Source organism: Lissotriton vulgaris, chromosome 1_1 (genome assembly GCF_964263255.1).
Source record: "Lissotriton vulgaris chromosome 1_1, aLisVul1.2, whole genome shotgun sequence".
In the NCBI taxonomy this organism is placed as follows: Eukaryota; Metazoa; Chordata; class Amphibia; order Caudata; family Salamandridae; genus Lissotriton; species Lissotriton vulgaris.
In genome coordinates, this window is record NC_141685.1 from 1,887,509,815 (window position 1) to 1,887,532,043 (window position 22,229).

Here is a 22,229-nt window from a genome sequence, read left to right on the forward strand (position 1 = left end):
CCTTTAAACCAGAGATCATGCTCCTGGTATGTGAGTGGAATTTCAATATCCTCGAAAAGAATATAATCCTCAGGTGGTTCATCTTCTTTAAAGAATTGAAACACTTTTGGTATTGGATTTGATTTTGGGAATACAATTCATGAATAGAATACCTCTGCTTGAAATAATGTGTGTGCCTCTATCACGAAAACTGCTCTACCACCTCTTGGTGTTAGGCCATGTTGTATACGTTTTAAAGTGATGGCTCTCCTTATATCTGGATGAATACGTATTGAATCCTCATCTGTTTCATCTAAACCGGTAGAATTACACTCTGTTACGACTAGGTCAGCCACAGCTACACCGTGTTCGGTGTTAGTTTCCCTGTTATTGGACATTGTTTTTTGAAAAATGTAGAACAAATTTCAAGGAAACAAAGATAAGGTGCACAATATTTCGGAACACTGTATCCTTCAACGTTGAACAAACCAAACAACTAAATATAGGATTTTTGTCCTATTTAGTTTTGGCTGATACTTAACCCTACCCACTCCAGATGTCTTATGGAGTATGTGAGTAGGGGTCTCTGAGAAAAGCATGACTGAGTTACTCAGTATCTAGCGTTAAATGACTGCCTTACCAAACCGTTGGGCGCCATGTTGTGTAGTTCCTATTTCCCTAATAGGCTCTGCACATTGGAATAATATACACTATAGGTTTGGTAGTACGGAGGTCAGTATGCCCCTTTCGAGTATTTTAAACTTAACTACTTTGTTTGCCAGCTAACTCATAGGCCACTAGAAACTCCTTGTAAACAAGAAGGGAGTAGTTTCTGGTAACCCATAAACATGACAACTTTGTTTCTCTTTAGAAATCGGAACACTCTCAGAATCGTGAAAACAATAGATAACAGTTTCATTCAGCTAATTGTGCATGCTTAGTTTCTTCAGAGTTACACAGAAAGAGTAGACGGGCATTTCAATAAAAGGTTTTATTGAACAGTCTTATTTCTTGTGTAAGAGATATGCACTGTTACAATCATAAGTCAGTATGCGAGATATATAATGTACAGCGTAAGCAGTATAAAGAAATAATAGTGCGCTACCATTATCTTTTAGCTATGACACATATATTCATATACATAAATAACATAGGCTAAAAATACGAGTACTTATAAGAAGCGTTCTCTACTAGTTCTACCCCAGTGTACCTAAGTGTTGTACAAGGTAAGAAGTAGGTGTTGTATTCAATAGTATGGTATGCTAAGTCTAGTATGCCAAGAGTCCCTCTAGGTTCTAGTCAGCCCCATACCTTGAGAATGAGAGAGGTTGGATTCTCTTTCTGGGTCTCGAACTCTAACACCCCGCGAAGGGAGTCAGAACACTGGCAGCTGGATTCTCTGCGAGCAGGGATAACAGCGTCTTGTAAGTGCGTCAGGCCAGGATACAGGCTCCTCTAAAGTCAAGGTCTCCTCCTACTTGCCATACTTGCTGTAGCAAGGGAAGGTATATTTATACCTGGTGGGTGCCTTGGAATGTTAGCATTGACGTAAAATCAGGCAGAGGAAGACGTCAGGAATGAACCCTTAGGGTATAGAGGTTAATGCATAATAAATGAGTTATTGGAGAAATCAATAATCCTGGGCATGGGAAACTCCCAACAGCTTAAGGGTCTGGTTTCTAAGAACTCGTGACGTTGGGGTGGACGGATGTTGGTGACCATGCCTGTATTTGGATAGCATGGCAATGCCTAAATAAGGACTGGGATTGTATTCCTATATAAGGGCAAAGCGAATTGTGCCTACATAAGGACATGTATCAGGAAAACCTGTATACGGACACCTAAAGCGGAATACAACAGGGTTAGTTGGGCTGCCATTCTTCTAGATGATGTTGCTCTTTTCTTTGGGTTCATGTATAGGTTTACGAGAATGATTGCTTTTTCAGGATTATTAGCCAATGATTCATTTTCAATGCTAACTAATTTGGATCATCCACATACAGTTCTGCGGTTTTACCCGCTAGGTTGATATTGATGTAAATTGCCAGGCAGCCATTCGCCCGGTGTCAATGGTTTGTGCTGTGCCCCCAATACATGGCCTTTTTTTGTAACCGCGTAATAGGGCTTAATTTGAGGCCACAAAAAAGCTTCTCATATAGGCCACACTATAGTTCAAAGCTCTTCCAACTAAGCATTCCCCACATGCAGAGTGCAACCCACGGGTTGATGTACTTTAACACATTGTGAGGGGCATGAAGTACAATGTAAACTCAACTACAGTATAAATACAACAAATCCAGCCTTGGATTTTTAGACAATAGCACTTGAGATCTGTGATCTCATACTTAAAAGGTTAAAAGTGAAACTATAAATTCAAGACTCCAAGTGCTGTTGGCCAAAAAGCCTGGAGTGGCCAAAAGTGGCACATATGACATGAAGTCACCGGGGATGTTTTCACATCATAGTAATGCATATCGATCTTGAGTTATTCCTATTTGCATAGATGTCAACTGCTCCCATTGTATCATTGGGGTGTCTTTCAGCCTGTCCTGGATTTGCAGTCAACACTGAGAATGGGACGTGCAATTTCTCTTTTTGCTCCTATAGGTCTGGGCCTACATGTCCCAGCAACTGTAGTGGTGTTAGTTAAGTATAGGAAAGGCTGTATGTCACATGGCAGAGGACCAGTTACTGGAAGGCTATGTGTTTATAGAGCTTGCTCAGCCTCCCTTTGCATTGTACTGAACAGTGAGCATAATGTGTTTTGTAGTGCTCACGTTGGTAAAACGTTATCTGTCAAGATTCGTTTTACGGTGTGTTGGGCCATAATTTGGCTCTCTGCTGGAATCTGCTGCAGCTCTCGCCCGCCCATCCAGTGGCAGGTCGCGCTTTGCGTGTGCATAATTCTAATAATGAAGGGATGGTGGAGCAGCAGACTGCGGCTCCCTGCTGCGATGAGCGCGAGAGACGTCCTTCCTCGACTGCTGCTCGCGCCTCCCACGATCCCAGAGGTGCGAGGCAGCGGCTGTGCCTCGCCAGGGCTCCCTCCCCAGTTACACTGCGGCTCCCAGGACACCGAAGCCTCTCGGTTGTCGACTCTGGGTCTCAGTGGCCAGTGACGTCATCCTCCGCCAACAAGAACCCGCAGCCCCCTCAATCCGGCAGTCTTCGCCGAGGCCCAATCAGAGTCCCGTGAAGGCAGGAGGCGGGAGCCTAGACGGGTGGGTGGGTTGCACGGCGCGAGGGGTTTCTGGCAGGTGCTACCCGGCAGCGGAGGCAGCCTTTCCCGGCGACAGCCCGGCACCTGCAGGTAGGACGCCTCTTGGGCACCCACTACACCTGCCGTGGGGATATAGTATGGGCGGGAATGTGGTGCAGTGTGGCTGTTGTGGCGGAGGAAGGGGATCCAAGGTCGGAGTGACTGATCCACTGAGGGTCAGATGAGTGGCAGGGATGCTGCGCTGGGTGCAGAGCAGGCGGTGCAGCCACAGTGCGGCTCCTGCAAGCGGAGATCAGAGCAGCTGACGTTAAGCCCCTTTATATCTGTAAGCAGCAGCAAGGCTGTGTGGCGCATAGTAATTCCAGACCTGCTGCCGCTCTGCGGTTGCTGTGGCTGTCTCTTAAAAGAAAAGGGGCTGAAATCGTCGGTGTCGCCAGGTGCATGGAGGTGATCAGGCAGGCATCTAGGATGATGGAGCGTCCTACGCTCCAGGAAGGGCTAGTGTAATTGTAGTGACTCCAGACCGCCTCCTTTCGGAAACAGACCGGGGAAATACCTCTGGGATGTGTGGGTGCTATCTGCCGCCCCCATCTTCTCTCCTTCCATCGCTGTGCAGAGCACATGGGGGGGAGAGGGGGGGGGGTTGATAGCAAAAGAGACAGCTCGCACCCACACACACGAGAGGTATCCCGCTCTGTCTGCTGCAGGCATCTCTGCAATGTGACAGCGCCGCACGCGGATCCCCTGACACGCGCAGTGCACTGGAGCCGCCAGATCGATGACATTTTCCGAGCAATTGCACCGATTCTGCTTACCAGCGGGTGGTGCAGCAGGCTCCAAAAGCAGCTACTGTGGCTGCAAGGCGCCGTTAATCAGTTTTTTTTCACCTGCTATAGTAGCCAAGCGCCGCCCTTCTACACTCCCTTGTGGTGATGTAAATTTTAGGATTAGCATTCTCTGAGCTGCATGTACTCGCCGCAGGCGTCCCTGGAAGCTGTCTGTGTCCTCTCAATTTCCAAATATTTCCTAGAATCGCTTTAAATAAGGGGCCTGCACCCGAACAACACAGGGCAAGCCTCCCACACAGCAGCAAGGGGTGTCTGCAATTACCCACATAGAGTTGCATCAGTTTTCCAGCGAGTTAAAGCGCCTGACACTCTCAAAACAGAGGGTGAGTCTTTCACACAACAGAGGACCAGTCTCCTCGAGGGCACAGGCCTCCCTCAGAGCACAGAGGCAGCTGCCTTCATGGAGTGTGCCAGTCTTTCACATAGTACAAGTTCATCCCACCCCCATAGAGGAGAGCCACCCCCGCGGGACCGATGGCACAATAAATCGAAAGACCGCGTCCCCCATAAGGCGGCGGGACAGCACCCCAAACAAGATTGCATACCTGCCTCCCAAGACTTGAGGGCAAGCTCCCATCGAACAGGTTACCCCCTTGGAAAGCACAGGCGTTTGGGGGATTAGAGGCCTAGGATGGATTGGCAGACCCCGAGGATTACGGGGTCATCTTTCAAGAGGACAATTGACCCCTCTCTTTCCCCATAGAGCCAGAGCCCAAATTGCCGACCATGAGAGTCAGGCCCCATAGTCGAGCACCAGTCTCTCTGCCCCACAGAAGAACGCCAGCCTCCCGGGGAGCTGAGCGCCAACCCCTCCCAGACCACTCCGGCCACTCTTCCACAGGATATAGCCATCCTTCAGGAGAGCTGAGGACAAGACTCCGACAGGGGCTGCCAGCCTCCCGTGGGCCTTGGCGTCAGCCTCCCACGGAACAGCAGATAGCCTCCCATGTAGCACATATCCAGCCTCTGAGAGCGGAGCACCGAGGGCAAGTTACCAATAAAGCTACCCCAGAGCCAGGGGCAGCTCCAACATGCCCCCCCCCCCCCCCCCCCCCTCAATAGTGCTCAGTCCTTACAGACAGTAGTGGCAGTCTCCCGCCGACATGGTGAGAGTTTATTCCACGGAAAGGAGCGGCGTAGGGAGCATGGTGGCGGAAGGTAGCCCCCTCCCCCAAATAGACATTAACCTGGGCCTCCGGCAGACATTAAGAGGAGGCCTCCGGCAGACATTAAGAGGAGGCCTCCGGTGTCGCCGGCGGCAGCATCTCCTCGTCCACGGCGGCAGGCAAGGACCAGCCCCCTCGCAGCAGGAGCAGCCTCCCAACAGCTCTGCCGCAAAAAGCCGGTCCTCTCCTTTCAGGCGCGCAGGTGCTCTGCGGATGCTGCGGCGCGAGCCGGGGCCTGCAGTCATGAGCTCGATGTCCGCCTCCCTGGCAGGGTCGCATTACAGCAGATGCCTGGCATGGCGGCAGAGAAGGACCCCACGGGCGGGCGCGTTCCAGTCCTGCGGGCCGATTGCGGGATATTTCACGCTTTACTCCACAGCCAGTCAGCGCCATATCAGTTTATTTACCACTGTCCACACATACACTTCTTCTATTTTTGTGAAATGTACCGTTTTTTTGCTTTAAAATTCTGGTCACCTTACGATTTGCGTCTGTACACATAAACGAGGTTCATATTAAATAAAATGTTTGTACATCCCAGTGAGGCTAACAACATGAGGCTGCAGCAAGTGTGCATGTCTATGTCTTCTGTGTGTTAGCTTCTTTGGTATATTCCTGCAGGAAAAGGTGTGGGGGAGGGGTTGGGAATTATCAAGGGATGTTCCGCTCTATAGGGCTTGTTTTACACCGGGTACTCCTCCAGATGCAGCCATCCATCTCTAGATCCCAGCCCGGCGGGGCACAGTTGTGTTCGGCGCTGCACTGCACCGTTTGGGTGTGTTTCTCGGTGCATGTTAATGAGCCGCGATGCCTCAACCATTACCTTGCATCCGCCGGAGGCTGCACTTACACTGTTGTCAGATTGGGCAATTTTGGCAGCGCTGCACACATCTTTCCTCTCTGTGTGGCATGTCTGGCTGGTTTTTTCAGGCCGCACCCTCTGTTGCGTGCAGAGGTGCACCTTTTTTTGTTCAATTTTGGAACCTTGTGTGAGGAATATTTCCCAGCGATGACTTGAACCCGAACTGATTTTAGTTTTTGGTGTAGCTGTGTGCCAAGCAGGATTATATCGAGTTTGTCATTCGTAACCCTCTCTGTAAATTGCGTTTAATGACGCCTGCAGACGAATCCCACTCTGTAATTATTTTGTAAAGCAGTAAGGGCCAGATATAGGGCCATATGTATCAACAAACCCTTTTGCGAATCCTAAATAGCGATTTTTAAGGAATCGCTATTTAGGAATCGCAAAATGGTATGTATGAAGAAATTCGCTTTGTTTTAGCGATGCCTTAATCTTCCTTATTTGCGAATTCGCATTTTGCGAATTCGCAATTAAGGAATAATTTCCAATGCATTCCTATGGGCCAGGAGGCCCATAGGAATGATTGCGAAATAATTCTCAAATTGCGAATTTGCAATTTGCTAATTGCAATTTGAGAATTATTTCAAGGGTGCAGGGGTGTCTCAAAGACACCCTGCTGCACCCCTGAAATGTACATGAGTGTGCATATGGCACACATACATGCCCTATGGGCGTGTGTGCATCATATGCCACCTTCAAAAATGCAAAATTGTGCATTTTTTGAAGAATTCGCAAGTTACCATCAACTACAAGTTGGTGGTAATTTGCAAATTCTTAACCATAATTCGATGCCCAAAAATGCTACATACATAGCATTTAAGGAATCGCAAAATTGCGATTCCTTAAATGCTATGGCAAAATAAGGAATCGCAAATCTTTGCTATTCCTTATTTTGCTAATATTTCATACTTCCCAAAACATGCAAAAAGACCGTTTGCGATTCGCAAAGGCCGAAATTCTGCGAATTTCGGTCTTTGCGATTCGTAAAAGGCTTGATACATATGGCCCATACTAAGATAATGTTCGCAAAAATTGGTCACTATTTACCCACAATTTTGCTAACCCTATAATATTTTGCGAACCAACCTATGTACTAATAGATCTGTTCACAAAAAACTGAATCTTAGTGAGTAACAAATCGTCCTGCTTCCTGAATATTAAAGAGGCAAGTTGCAAAGACTCACTACAATTCATTGCAATCCCAGGCACAGAGATGGCTATCCCCACAGAGATGGTGGTCTCCTAGGGTCAGCAACCACCATGTCGGAACATAGGCCCCCGCAGTGTGGGGGGCACCCTCAGGACAGTACATTGGCCTGAGAGCTCTTGACTGAGTTCAGATGGGGGCCCTCCCTGTTGTTTAAAGGAGCCCCCCAATAAGTTTCATTAGGCCACTAGGCCATGACTGCTTTTACATAAAACAATCATATTTTTTAAATGCAGTCCTTTTTTCTTAAAGTAAAACATGGTGATTTAAAAAAACTAAAGTTTCCCAAACTTTTTGGCATAAGCAGTAGTTGCACGAACCACTGCCTAGCCCTAAAGATATTTTTGTCAACACTCAAAAAGGGGAAAAGGTTTCTAGGGTCCCCGTTAATTTTGAGAATAGGTTACCTCTATCTTTGTGTAGTCGGTAAAATATCACTGTTTTGCATCCAAATTTTGAATTGCAAGATATCAAATCTTTGAATTGCAATTTAGAAAGGCTGCCCTAAAGACGCCCCTTCCAATAAGTGATTCAGTATGAGCCGTTTTCTCTTTTCAGTAGCAATAGTTAGGAAAATAAATGGTTATAAAATGTAACTACACTACTGGGACTAATACTGATTGGTATTTGAAACTGCACTTTAAATCCAATTGTCTAAACGTAATGGTTGATGAATTGGTGTGATCCAAGTAACTGTTTGATTTTATACTGTTTATTTAATTGTGCTTGATATTTTTAGCTTTTATATAACTATTTATTACTCTTTTAACACTATGCATTACCTCGACCTTGGATGCTGACTTTGCTATGAAGGACTTTGTCGTTAATTTTACCTCTTTAATGTAACCCCCCATTAAGTAGATACCTTGTGTATATAGATATGTATAAATCTCATGCGCCATAATTGATGCTGTAGCTTACTGTAAATGTTTTAATTGTACTGTACTCTTTTAAGGTTGTTTAACCGAAATAAAGATGATGATGATTCAGTATATACTTGCTAACCAAAATTCACATTGTAAAGGGCAAACCGCGATTCAGATGCAAATTGCGATTCAGTAACATGTTACCAAATCGCTGTTTGGGACATATCAAAAAGCTATCTTGTAGGCTCAGATTTAGCGACTCTCAGCCTTTCCAACCGTGAATACTTACTACATCTGGCTCTCAGGCTTTGCAACACATAGTGAAACCAATGAAGCATTATTGTATTGTACAGTTCTCTAACTATTTGTATGGAGTATTAGGTGCACACAACAAACTGAATCTGCCTTAGGATGCATTTTATATTTACTGTATTTATTGGTACTGACATTGCTTAAACCTACCTGGAAAACACAGCAGCACTGCATCAGTAACAGAGAATAATTCACGATTTCGTTCATTTAGCATATAATGGGGATGGATAGATTATCCTGAGTATAAAAGGAGAAACTTAGGTGCTTAGGGGGTCTTACACAGAAGTTATAAATGTTGTTTTCCCCCCAACAATGTATAGGAAACACAACCGTTACATTAATTTAAAAACAAAATTGTGTCTGTTTCCAAAAAAGAAAATAAACCCCAGGATGGCGTATTCTCGTTTCACAACTGTTCAAATGTTTAAGTGTGTTCCGGTTTGCTACTAGATGAAGCTAAGTGCACTGAGTGGCTGTTGTAGCCATTTAGGTGCATCTGGATGTGCAGGGTTTGCATCCAGAAGAGGCGAATTCAACCTTTTATCCTTCAGAAATCAATAAAAAAAAGGGCACAGTTGAAATGAACAATAATAACATCTATCATTTGAGAACCAAAAGACTATTAAAGGCTTGATAATTCTTATATGAATGGTTAAAAATAATTTCAGACAAAACGTTAACATCAAATCTTTTAGCCCCGTTCCAGTTTCAATTTTCCAGATTGAACAAAAAGAAATCAAAGTAAATGTCTCTTGCTGTTACTCTCTTTTACACACAGGAAAGAGTTGCAAATCTCATGTACTATGTCCACTTTCCCACTGATGAGGCTGCTCGCAGAACTGGCTTTTTTCTATTTCTAATATCTGCATGTCGACCCCAATCGTTGTTAGGTTGTGTTTACTAAATACCAGTTGTATTATCTATTCATTTATGCCAAATATATTGGTGATAAAAGGAAAAGGGACAAGAGTATACTATGTGGATTTACATTTTTTAATTTGGAATATCACAAGATGTTTACAGGTTTAATGCTCGTCATGGGGAGACCAACCTTCACACCATGCTAGTGATGTATTTGCTATTTTAAAGACTCATCTTAGAACACATTTTCCATTAAGATATTTGATATAACAGATTATAGATATGTCACTGTGTTTTCTAACTGATATAAGACATCATAATACCATAGTTCTAATGATTTTTAGTATGGCACCTTTCTAAATACAGGGGAATGTAAGGCTGGGGTAACAAAACAAAACGATGAGGTAAATACAGTAAATAGCATCCAACATCTGACCAGCAATTATGAATGTGTAAGTAGGCAAATAATATTATAATATGTTATATTTAATGGGATGTTTTTAGCAATGCAGCAACGAGGTGATTAATTTGGGAGCGTTCACTTAGTTTGGCTAGGTCAAAATATTGTTCTGAGAGAATAGTTGCTCAATCCATGGTATCTGTGGCACAAGGAGCAAGCAACCCCAGAGAAGTGCATGCCAGGTTTGAACAGCACCATGTTTTAAAGTAAAGACCGCAACACAATAAAGTTTCCGAACGACTTTAGAAAAATAGAGAAAAATTTAATGCGCAAAAAAGACGCAGAGGTATGGATTTTTGAAGTTTCAAGGAAGAAAGACCCTAGAAAAAGTCAAGCACTTTAGACCAATAATAGTTCACAGTGTCCGAGACCGAGGCACATTTTCAGGTCAACAGGTAATCAAAGATTTGACCTTCAGATTTTAGTCCAGACTTATATTCTGGCGGATGGAGTATTCTTACTTGGCCTGGCAGAGGACTTTAAATCCACTAGGCAAGACTATCCACGTGCCTGGAACCACCATCGCTGCAGTTCCTATCAATTAATTTTACTGTTTTAATTTTTGAAAATAAAAAAAAGTAATCCTTCCCTCGCCATGGTAAGCTTCTTTTATGGCAGGGAATCTTTATAATGTTTTTACTGTTCTTTACTGCCAGGTTTTACCTGGCAGCAAACAACAGTAAAATATGACTGCATGTCCGGCCATCTAAATTGGTTGGTTGAACGTGAAGCCATTTCTCCAATGGCCCTGACTCCCCTAGGCTGTCAGAGGCGATTCATCGAGGCAGAGAGAGAGTAGTCTTTGCAGTAATTAACCGTAAGGTCCACCCACATGTAAATGCAGCACACGTACCACTATATTGGGTGGCAGGGAACTCCGTAGCCATGGCGACAGAGTACCCTCCCTCCTAATATATAAATCAGGCCTATACTCTCCAACTTCTGGGAAAGCTTCTTGTTGCTTTCTCCGAAGCTCCTAACTCCTCAGGGCAGACTTCTGGAACTCAGATCTCTCTCCAGCCAGGTTTTCTGCATGGTTGAGTCCTCTTTAGTAAGCTGAACCCTCTTAGAGTCAGACGCTCTTCCACGTGTTGTGTCCCTAAAGCAGAAGGCCAACCTCTTGACCCTTGGAGAGCAGTACCAGTCTGTGGGTGCCAGCAAGATTCAGAGGTCCTTGAGTCCTTATGTGAGTAATCTTTTTCGCCTCAGGATCAGGAGTCAGAAGTCAGGGGTCTTATTCCAGTAGGGCCTTCTTTTTCAGATGGAGTATTCCGGGGTCCAGGATTATTCTGAGCAGGTCAAAAAAGTAAGTGATAAAACCACCCTTTCTTCTTCCAACTTGTCCTGTCACTTCCAAATTAACTGATCTGGCAGAGTTTATAATCCCAGGACAAAACTGCTAAGTGATCAGTAGTTAACAGCCCTTGGCCCTTTGTCCAGAGGCAAGCCATTGTCCTCTGAGTCAGAGGTATGAACTTTCCCAGTCAAGTTTGTTGATTGCAGATCTGGAGATGTGATGAGTGGCAGAACCTTTTTAATGACCTTGTCATGAGCATGGAAGGGGATAAGACAATCCTAGCTTGGGAAGCCTAAAGTACATTATTAACATAGTTACCTTTATGCATAAGTAATCAAAACTCTGACTTATCCATTAAGCCCGATTTTAAAAAGTAAGCAGGGAAGAACTTTGGAGCAAGGAATGGTAAATACAGATTTTAATCCCACCTAGGCCTATTAGGAAAGATGAAGCTAGGTCTATAAAGTGAAATAGCTTATGGGGTTTTTCTGTGTCCTATTTTTATATATTATCACCCTGGCATGTAGCCTTATAAGGCACACTTTTAGGGATTACTTATAAATATATAAAAACTGGCTATTTATAAATGGCAAAGGCAGTGTTCCCTGCCATGGGTCAATACAGTGCATTTAAAATGCAACTCTGCCAGATTGCAGTGGTGGTCCTGGCAGACCTATATTGTTTTCATATATGTAAGTGGTGTAAATATACACTGCTATCCGTATACAATGTTTAACATTTCATGCCATAAGTGCATTTATAATGGACTTATAGGGAGGTAAATTAGGTAAAGTCAGTTATTCCAACTTAAAGCACACAATTTATAAGGGAGTACAGTCAGGCCTCTACTGTTTAATAGTGGCAAAGTGCACATAATCCTAAAGTCAGCAAAAATAGGGTCCGAAATAGATGAAACATGGGGACCATGTAGGAAATTTGCTTCCGATGAACTCTGAGATAAATCCCAATGTTCTTACACTAGAAGCACCTTTTCTATGTAACAGCCAAACAACCACTTACAAAATGTTTATGTTATATCAATTTATAGAACACACTATTCCCCTGGAGGGTATTTTGGTACTGAGTCGGTGTGAGCCTAGCGTAGGGTCTATGGGATTACTCAACACTGCGAGGCCTTTAGGAGTGATTTAGGATTAGGCTCTACCCCCAGATCTGGTTTTCTGTATGCATGGATGGTGTGAAAGTAGGAGTCCGGACGAAAGCTTGTGAAAGCAGTACGTTCTCGAGGTGTACTGGGCCAGTCGTATATAGCACTTTGAAAGTGGAGGTGAGGAGTTTGAGTTGTGCTAGTTTTTTGTATGGGGAGCCAGTTGAGCTCCTTCAGTTGTGGTGGGATATGAAGTGCCATTGGAGGTTTAGAGGGATTCTGTCCACCAAGTTCTGAATGGTCTTCAGCCTTTTCGTGTTTTTTTTGCTGATCATGGGATATAAGTTCTTCCTGTACTCCAGCCTGCTTGTGGCCAGGGCACGTGTGACGTTTTTTCGAGTGCTGATTAGGAGCAATTTGAAAATCATCCACAGGATCTTTAGAGTATGGGTGCATGAGGTGGTGATGGCGTTGGTTTCAGCGGTCATGTCAAGTTTGTTGTCGATGACAATCCTGAGATTGTTGGCATTGTCAGTCTTATCTCTGTTTGTCATCATGCAGAGTCCCTAGGTGAGGTGCTCTTCCTGAAGATCATGGTTTCCGTTTTGTTGGTGTTCAGCTTTAGACAGCTAGTCTTCATCCAGTGAGTGATTTCAGATATGTAGGCATTGAACTTGATTCAGGTACTGGGTGTCTTACTAATGAGGGAGAGAATACGTTGCATATTGTTGGCATTGGAGAGGACGTTGATGTATGGGAGTGGATATTGGTGGCTAGAGGTATTATGTATGAATTGAAGAGGGTCGGGCTCAGGGTGGATCCTCGCAGAACTCTGCAGATGAGGTCACAGGCGTCCGAGGTGTATGGTGCAAGGCTGACTGACTCTTTCCAGTCACGAAGTAACAGATATATCAGAGTGTGTGCCCTTGGTCTCTGATGTTATGTAGGCATTGGAAGAGGATGGGGTGAAAGACTGTGTCAAATGCTACAGAGAGGTCCAGGTGGATGAAGACCAATTATTAATTGTTTAAATTAATTTGACAATGCTGTGCTTAGATCAGTAAAGAAACGTACACTAGCCGCCATGCAACATAGGAATGGACGATTGCATGAACATTTGTCCTGTATCCCTTGATTCAAATGCCCCGTTTCATGATTCATTGTAATGACATACATTTTGTATCTAGACTATTTTCATACATGGGGATGCAGAATGAAGGACTCAAAAACATCTCCCATGGCAGGGCCACTTGAGTTATGCGATTGTGTGGCTGCAATTTTGTTTTGCATAGTTATGGATTTACTGCATTTTCCACATAATCCATTACCTACCGCATAATCTGCAGTTTTACCCCCCAAAAGTTTGTTTCTAGTTCAAACGGTTCAAAAGTTACTATAAACGCAGCAACACCTGTTACCTGGCAGTCGAAGGCTGTGTGCATAGTTTGACTGGTCACCTTTCTGTTGCTTATGGCTATATTTGGGTGGTAAAGTGGTACTAATGCCCAGACAGTGTTGACAAGTCTAAAAGTGTGACATCAATGAAGTTATACTATAAAAAACACTGCTACATTACGCCACAATATTTGTTTTTTTGCTGCATTATTTAGTCAACCATACTGCATAAGTTTACCGGGAGATAGGGCTTGCCTTTCAATAATTTTTTCTAGAATTATATAGGGAAGAGGTCAGGAATGACCCGGAGGCTAGGGATAGGTGGCTAGATAACATCACCTTACCTGCTCTGGTAACATTACAGAGGGTCCGCCTAGAGAGGGAGATTTCAGAGGAGGAGGTGGAAAAAGCAATAGGTCAGATGAAAAAAACGGAAAAGTGGCTGGACCAGATGGGTTACCCGGAGAGCTATATTGGGGGTTAAGCTCTGCCATAGTTCCAGTATTGACGGTCCTTTTTAATGGTATTCTTCGGATGGGGGAGAGTCCCCCGGAATCCTGGAATGAAGCCATGATTGTTCTCATTCCTAAGCCTGGCAAAAACTCGGTGGAGTGCGGCTCATATAGGCCAATCTCCCTTTTAAACAACAACTATAAAATCTTGACATCAATTCTGGCAACCAGATTGGGGGAGGTAATCAGTTCTATAATTCATCCGGACCAAAGAGGTTTTATAAGGGGGCGCCAACTGGCTCACCACACTCGAGACCTGGTGGGCGTAATTGATGTCGCGAGCACCTTTTCTCTCCCACTGGCCACTCTGACTTTGGACGCTACTAAAGCCTTCGATTGGGTCAACTGGCCCTATCTGGTGGAGGGGATGAGAAGGTTTGGGTTGGGGGAGGTATTTTGTCGGGCCATTGAGACTCTGTATAGGGCTCCAAGGGCTAGATTGTTGGTTAATGGTGCTTTAACAGACCCGATAAAAATCACTAGATGCACCAGACAAGGCTGTCCGCTCTCCCCTCTTGTATTTAATTTCTACATTGAAGCGTTTGCCCAAGTGTTGAGAGAGGAAGTAGATATTCCCCCATTTGTATTTGGTGAATGGGAGAAGTGGATAGCGCTCTATGCAGATGATATTTTAATTCACACGTCTGACCCAGAAAGAGCCTTCCCGACTGTAATCAAAAAGGCAGAGGAGTTCGGGCGAGTTTCTGGCTATGACATCAATGCCAGTAAAACGAAGATTATGAGCTGGAATGTTGCTAATTTACAACTAAAAGTGGCAACATCTATGAGGTATTTGGGAATAAGAATAACCCAGGATATAGGTAATATGGCACAGACCTATTTAGATCGGGTTGCCACGGAGTGTAGGAAACTTTCAAAATCTGGGGCATTTCTTCTAATTTCTATCCTTGGGAGAATAAACTTAGTTAAAATGTCCATCCTCCCAAAATTCACTTTTATTTTCAATACCATCCCCTTGACGTTCGACTGTAATAAATCGGAAAAAAGCCAGCACGAGATTAATTCGTTTATATGGAACTATAAAACAGCAAGACTGGCTTGGAGGAAGTTGAGAAGGAGGAGGGAGAAGGGAGGGCTGGCACTACCAGATCTGTTATACTATGCCTGGGCATTCCAGCTGACTTACTCCAGGATGCTTCTTAAAACTCCAGCAAGTTCATCTTTGGGGGCTATGTTCAGGTCCATGTTATTGGGAGTGGATATTCCACCGGACAGATTTCTATTCAAGTTCGGAGACATGAAATACTTTAAGAAAGTGAGACTAAAGACCTTACAGTCTGCCATAAAAAAATTGGGTTCTGATAAAAAAGAAAGTCGGGATACACTACTATTCTAATTTTGCTCCGGTGTGGGATTCTCCAGGGCAGCCACCATGTATGCAGGACAGTCTGGCAAACCCACTAAAAGAGGCGGGGATACTAAGATGGGGAGAGCTACTGTTTGAAGGGAAGGTTCAGGACTGGGAGGGGTTGAGGGACAGGGTGGGTCCGGCTCTTTCTAGGTTCAAATTTATACAGCTGGATAGTTGGGCGCGAGCAGTAAGTAGGAGGGGCCCTCAATTGGGGAAACATAGCTACCTTGAACAACAATTGGTGGAAAAGCGAGAGGGAGGTAAAGAGGTGGCAATCTGGTACTGGAGTATAGTGGAAGAGGCGGATGGGGACTTAACTTTGCCAGATGAGCTTTGGGGGAAAGAGTTGGCCTTTCAGTGTGAGGATCTATGGACGAGATCCTTCACTTTCCTTCATAGAATAGTGAAGTCAGCCTGGTTAAGGCGTAACCATTTGTTCACTTTGCCAGGTGCATATCTATCACCCCTAAGACTCTCTAAATTTCTCCCGGGAAAGAAGTGTAATAAGTGTAATCTTGTGGCAGCTTCAGACATTCACATGCTTAAGGATTGTCCTGCTATTACACTCTTTTGGGAAGAAGTAAAGGATACCCTGGAATCTATCTTAAGCATATCTTTGAATATCACTCTTCCACTAATTATATTTGGATTGGAAGAAAGTATAACCGGCCAGACAAAGACTTTCCTTTCTTATGCTATCATTCTGGCGAGATGACAAATATGTAAACCTTGGGTGGACTCTAATGCTCCATCGCATGCAGGCTGATTAACGTTGTTGTATGTAACCTCAAAGACGGATTTGGCCAGATTGTGTAGTAAAAGAAATCTGTCCTTTAGGGATTTGTTATTTAACTCGAGATAGGATTTCAAGGTTTTTTTTTCCCCCTGGGTCCTATGATTATGCCGACTATGCTCTAGGGACCTTGGGACGTGGCCCCATTCGAAAAAATATCTCGGGTCCGTCAGGTTGAGCACCGTTGGCTGGAGCATTTCTCCGCTTCCACTTTTGAGGCTTGGTCTCCCGCTAAATAAATAATCGTGCCTGGGAAAGGATATGAAGGATGAAAAATCTCCATGTATCTTAAGGTAGATACGCATGGTGGTTGGCTAGTCTCTGTGGATGGAGGTTATGGCAAATGAGGAAAAAAAAAAAAGTTGACCCTCCCCTTCTGCATAATTCCAGTGGCCTGCGCTATAGATACACTGAGCACATCGCCCTGTGCCTCTCAACATTGTCATCACTCTGTGCTTGTCATGTGCAACCATCTTCCCCTCCTGCACATCACCCTGTTCCCACTGTCACAATGTAAATGTAGGACAGTTGGACTGCATGCATGGTCGTCTATTTGTTGGTTTGTCTGCATGGTGTCTGTATTTCAGTCTATTTTTATTCATTCATGGATGACTGTCTATGTGATTGACTCAACTGTATGGCAGTTGTTTTGTCTGAATTTGTGCCTGTAGGTTTTGTTTTTTCCGAGTGTATCTATGGGCACCTATGTAAGCACGCATAATACAAACTTAATCTGTTGACCTTTGAAATACATTTTTGAGTGTTGTGACTGCTTTGACTAGCGTCCAAGGGTAGTATATAATTTGACACAATTTCTGTAATGATCTTCCCAATATTTATTTTACATTTTCTAACTAATGGTATATCAGGAAGCTTTGTTTCAGAACAAAGTAGCTGATAAACTGCTCTTTATTTGTTGTTTGAACACTCCTGACATTTAAATATATCTCTACTAAATCTGCCTTTTCTGTTTCAAAACATACTATTTAAGTTTTACATTCTTTCCAAATATAGTTTCTGGTGCAGGCCATGAACAGCACTGCTACATTTTTTTTGGCCTGCTTACAGGTGCTTCATGATAATCAGAACTGTACTGTAGTAATGCAAGTATGGCTCTTTAATTTATTTAACAATTGTTAACACTGCATCCTATTAGTAGGGCAAGTAAACATCTGCACATGGAGAGTACGCTCAAACATCCCAACAAAGTTACCACTGCCTTGTCCCACTGTTGGGAAACTGTAACATAATTAGTTGGAAGCATTTCACGCTTTAAAACAATTATATGAGAACCTTCAGAAACATTTCCACATTTCTGCTGGTAATAAAAGAAAAATCTGTGGTAGAAACGAGAATGTTTTGAAAACATCAGTGAAAATATAATATTTTTTTCAGATTTGTGTCGAAAATAATTTTAAAAAGTTTATCAAACGGTTCTCACAGTATTTGTTTTCAACATTACAGAATTTTTAGAAAACAAGCTAATTATTAATATTACATATATTCTCTCTGCTGCTAGGACCAGATGTATGAAGGAGCAGAATAGTGCCGTTTAGGCTTGCAAAAAGGCTTTTTGTTGTGTATGAAACACAAACTGAGATTCTGTAACCCTTTACTGAATCGCAATTTGGGTTTGTGACCAAATGAATATTTGAAGGGAGCATGTTTAGGGCGTCCCTTTCACATACTGATTCGGAAAAGGATGTAATAATGTTTTGCAACTGATATCCAGTCTCAAAACATTAATATGTTACTGATCACAGAAATGTAGTGCTAACCTATTTGCAAACACGAACGGGTCCCCAAAGAAACTCTTTGTGAATGTTGAGACTAGGCAATGGTCCATGGACTAATGCCTACACTTAAAAAATGTTACTTAAACTTTTAATAAAAAAAAAGTAAAACTCATGGTTTTCTTTTGAGGAAAATAGGTTTCATTTAAAAACTGCTTTATTTAAAACCAATCACAGTCTTGGTAGTCTGCTGATGTCAGCTGCTCACCATCCCTGTAATGGCTGTAATTCATAATTGATCTCATTTTGCATCCTACCCAATTTATACTCATGAGGTAGTTCAATTTGTACCAAACTACGCATCTGGTTTTTGCAAAGCGACCTGGTAGTACAAAGGCCAGTTTGCAAAAACAGAATGGATTCAGTAAAATTTGGTGTACGATTTATAACCACTTTTACCAAATCTATTCATAGTAGATCTAGTCCCTAGGTTTGTACTATTTTGGTTAAATTCTGTTCAGTTGTTGTTCCCCTTGTTATGAGCAAACTTTCCTTTCGGCGGAAAACGCTTCCGTTGTCCTCCCCATAGGACCTCCGCAATTGTATTTGCATGAAACTTGACATTTCTCAACTGAGCTGGACAGACCGGGCGAGTGCCAAATTTCATGACACTGCTTCTTTAGTAGGATAAAGGGACTGTAAATGGACTCCTAAGCATCTTTACATGGGAACTGGATGTTGGGTTTAATATTTTCTCAAAAACCTAATACAACCTAAATTGAATTTAATTCCCCTGGAGTAGTAAAGTTTGGCTGAAGAAAGAGGGAAACACACATTTCTAGGCTTGTCCCATGGCTTATTCCTAATATGGTTTATGCAAATTGTTTGTGTGGTATGGTTTGCTTCAATATAATTTAGCTAATGTGGGAATGGGAATTACTAAAAAATAAATTTACCCACATTTTTCCAGTTGAAAATTCATGCATGAGATCTGTAGGGAATGACTCACGTAGACTTACAGTGGTAGAGTTGTCTGCCTTTCCAATATTCAATGAGGTTTTAGAAATTCTCTTGTTATAATAATGTATACAACTAGCACCCACTGTGCAAAATCATTAGGCAAAATCGTTTTAAAAAGCAAATCCAGTTTCCTTATAGTGCACACATTGTTTACTCAAATCATCATTTTAGGCTTCAAAACTTTTTAATTTGTATAAGCAAAAGTATTTATAAAAAAAAGGAAATGTTGATTCCATTGACATTTAGCTCGACTCTGTCTTCTGATTGCATGTTCCCTAGTTGTTTGTACGCTCTAAATTTATAACTATACACATGTGTATAGTTTAACAGCTGGACTATAATTCAACGAAACAAGGTAAATACAATGACCAGCAATTCAATCTCTTGTTATCATTATTAGTATCTGAGTCTGTAGTATCTAAAAAGTTGTGCTGGCATGCAGATCTTGCGTAAGCCATTTAGTTGCTGAGGTTTCTTTTCATGAATGTATTGATAAAGTCTGCCTCCACCCACAAACATGTGCTTTGGTGTTTGTGGAAGTAGTAAGTAAATATTTACTTACATTTTCCAGTAGGAAGCAGAACACATTTTAAAGACCATTTATTTAGTAGTGAATTTTAGTTAAACCCCCCACAACTTATAGCACAGACTGTGCAAAGAATGAATCTCAAATATGGTATCTTGGTGCTGCGGTAATTGTCCTTGAATTTTAAACTATACATTGTCCTCATAGTGGAAGCAAATTGTATGCAATACAAATGCATGGATTGCATTGGGGAAGGGAACAGCCACCTAATTTCTCTGTTAGACTCTCATCCTGCGTGCCCACAACCCTCAGCAGCATGTACGCAGTTGTGAAAATGGAGTAATGCCCTTTCTCCGAGAGTGGTATATGTTCCTTGTGAAAACACGGTAATAAGTAGAGGCTGTCTGGGAGCACAGAACAGGATAAGCTGCCTTTGCTGTGCATCAGCGACAAATAATGCACCAAAGCCCGCCACACTGACCCGCGGGACTGTTGCTTTCACTAGCTCAAGCCACTCAGGTGGGGAAAGCGGTGCAAACTCAGGGCATAGATGGCGGCGCACAGGATGTGCACTCCTCCCTTCCTTCATAGGTGGAGGAAACATAGAGTGGGAGAAGACCATGATTGCTGGATACTTCTTGGCATGAGGAATGGCAGGAGGTGGGTGAAGCTCATATGTCTTCTTCATAGCTTACTTAGGCACCCCAAACATAGGTGTTAACTATGGTACTTGGTCTAGTGACTCACAAAACATATTTTCCTGTAGTAAATATGGGTAAGCCACCATCTCTTCCTGCTTCTCTGCCCAGCTCTAGAACCAACATTCTGCAGACAGCTAAGGAAGACATGATACAGACTATAAAGCCAGGCATTTAAAGTGTCACATTATTGAATTAGTTGTTGAATGCTATATTGCACAGTAAAAAGGTTGAAAAGACTAAGATTTGGGTATCACAAAAGGCATATTCAGATCAAAACCCTGATCAGTGTAGCAATCCAGTCCCAAGGAATGCTTGGAGATGGAGCCCAAATATGGGAAGTAAGGCTGCAGTTGTATGCACTAAACAAGACACTGGATATGGCAAGCAGCCCAAACACCAATAACCATTGCATGAGCAGGCAGAACTTACAAACACATCTGATGAATATCGAAAAACAGTAAATATGCAAGCTGATGCTAATGGCCCGAGTCAAGGGATTAAAATCCAGAATCAACAAAGCAACGTTCCGTACAGCAAGTTACATTTTGATCACCAAGGTCACAGCAAACTTTTAAAAAATACAAGCCAGGAAAATAGAATGAGGACATTGCCTGGCAGCATAAGAGCACACATTAATGGAGCATTGCTTTACCTTGTCTGACGCATCTTCAGAACGTCCTGAGAAAAACAATTCCAATGACTCAGGTAATAACCCAAAACTTGAATTAATTTACCAGGACATTATGGCTCACAGGGAAGAGCTGCACTGCGATAGCCAAAAGACCAGGTTGTTCGAGGGGAAGTTCACAATATTTCCAAGACGTGTAGCGCGAACCATGGGTCTGGAGTCCAACATCATTCAAACTAAGGATCGGATAATGGGATATGAACCATAGAAAGTGGTAATACAATGGAAATTAGAGGAACTTTGAAATGAGGCAGCACCGGGGCAATATTAAAGTGTTGGGTATAGCAGAAGGAGTGAAGGCAGCAATATTAGAGCTTTCATTATACAACTGTTCAAAACTGTGTTTCAGAAGTTAAATAATTGAACTTGGGAATGCCAGGTGCAGCAGAAACAGGTTTCCTTCGACCCTTAAGCAATCATCCAGTGCACCATCTGAAGCTGTACATAGACCCAGGGTGATGTTAGATTTTTTGGAACATTTTACTTAGACAAAAGATATATGACAATAGTTATATGAAAAAGTCCACCTGAATGGAAGTTAATGGGCATGCGTTTCTTGTCAGACCCGATGAATGTCATCACGGTTGAGAGTAGATGGAGACTTAAGCAGATGATAAAATCTTTCAGAATGAAAACTGCCAGGCATATTTAATAAATCATGCTCGTCTACAAGTGTTAAAACACTCCAGAGCGTATATGTTCACCTCAGAGAAAAATGTACTTACTTCCTGCCTATTATGCGACTTGCATTTAGGGCACCAACGAAGGGCCTCCATTTCTGTCTGTATTGGAAACGTCTCTGTACAGTACCTCAGCTGTGGGACAGAGCCTTCATTTCTGTTTTCACCTTCAGCTCCAGGTGTTCTTTTTCCAGTGTCTCTTCCATTTGTCCTGTGGGGTCCAGTCATATGATGGAGTCTTGTTCTCTTCTGATGGTGTGTCCTGTCCATCTCCATATTTTCCTCACGATGATGGTATTCATACTCTCTTGCTTGTATTCACCGAGCAAGTCCTGGTTGGAGATGTTTTGCAGTCAGAAAATGTGCTAGATTCTTTGAAGGTTGCTGGGGGGGAAGGCTGACAGCTGGGTGGTTTCACTTTTTGTCATCCACTTCTATTCTGATCTATACAGGAGTGTGAACTGAATGCAGTTCTGGTAAAGCCTCAGCGTAGTGTTGATGCTGTACTGAAATGACCTTCACACGTTGTTCATCATCTTGAAGCCCTTCCTGGTCATTTTCATTCTGCTCTTGATGTCACTGTCTGTGCCTCCATCATGTCTGATAATACTTCCTAGGTAAGT

General features: G+C 43.0%; 1 protein-coding gene across 2 annotated transcripts in view; it reads left to right on the forward strand.

Annotated features, from left to right (window-relative positions):
* The first annotated feature begins 3,208 nt into the window (after window positions 1-3,208).
* Window positions 3,209-22,229, forward strand: part of CNTN1 (contactin 1) — a 1,059,655-nt gene continuing 1,040,634 nt past the window's right edge. For both annotated transcript variants that reach the window (XM_086919467.1, XM_086919469.1), the window contains exon 1: window positions 3,209-3,289. The gene's annotated coding sequence lies outside the window, so the exon portion shown is untranslated. The remainder of the gene's footprint in view (window positions 3,290-22,229) is intronic.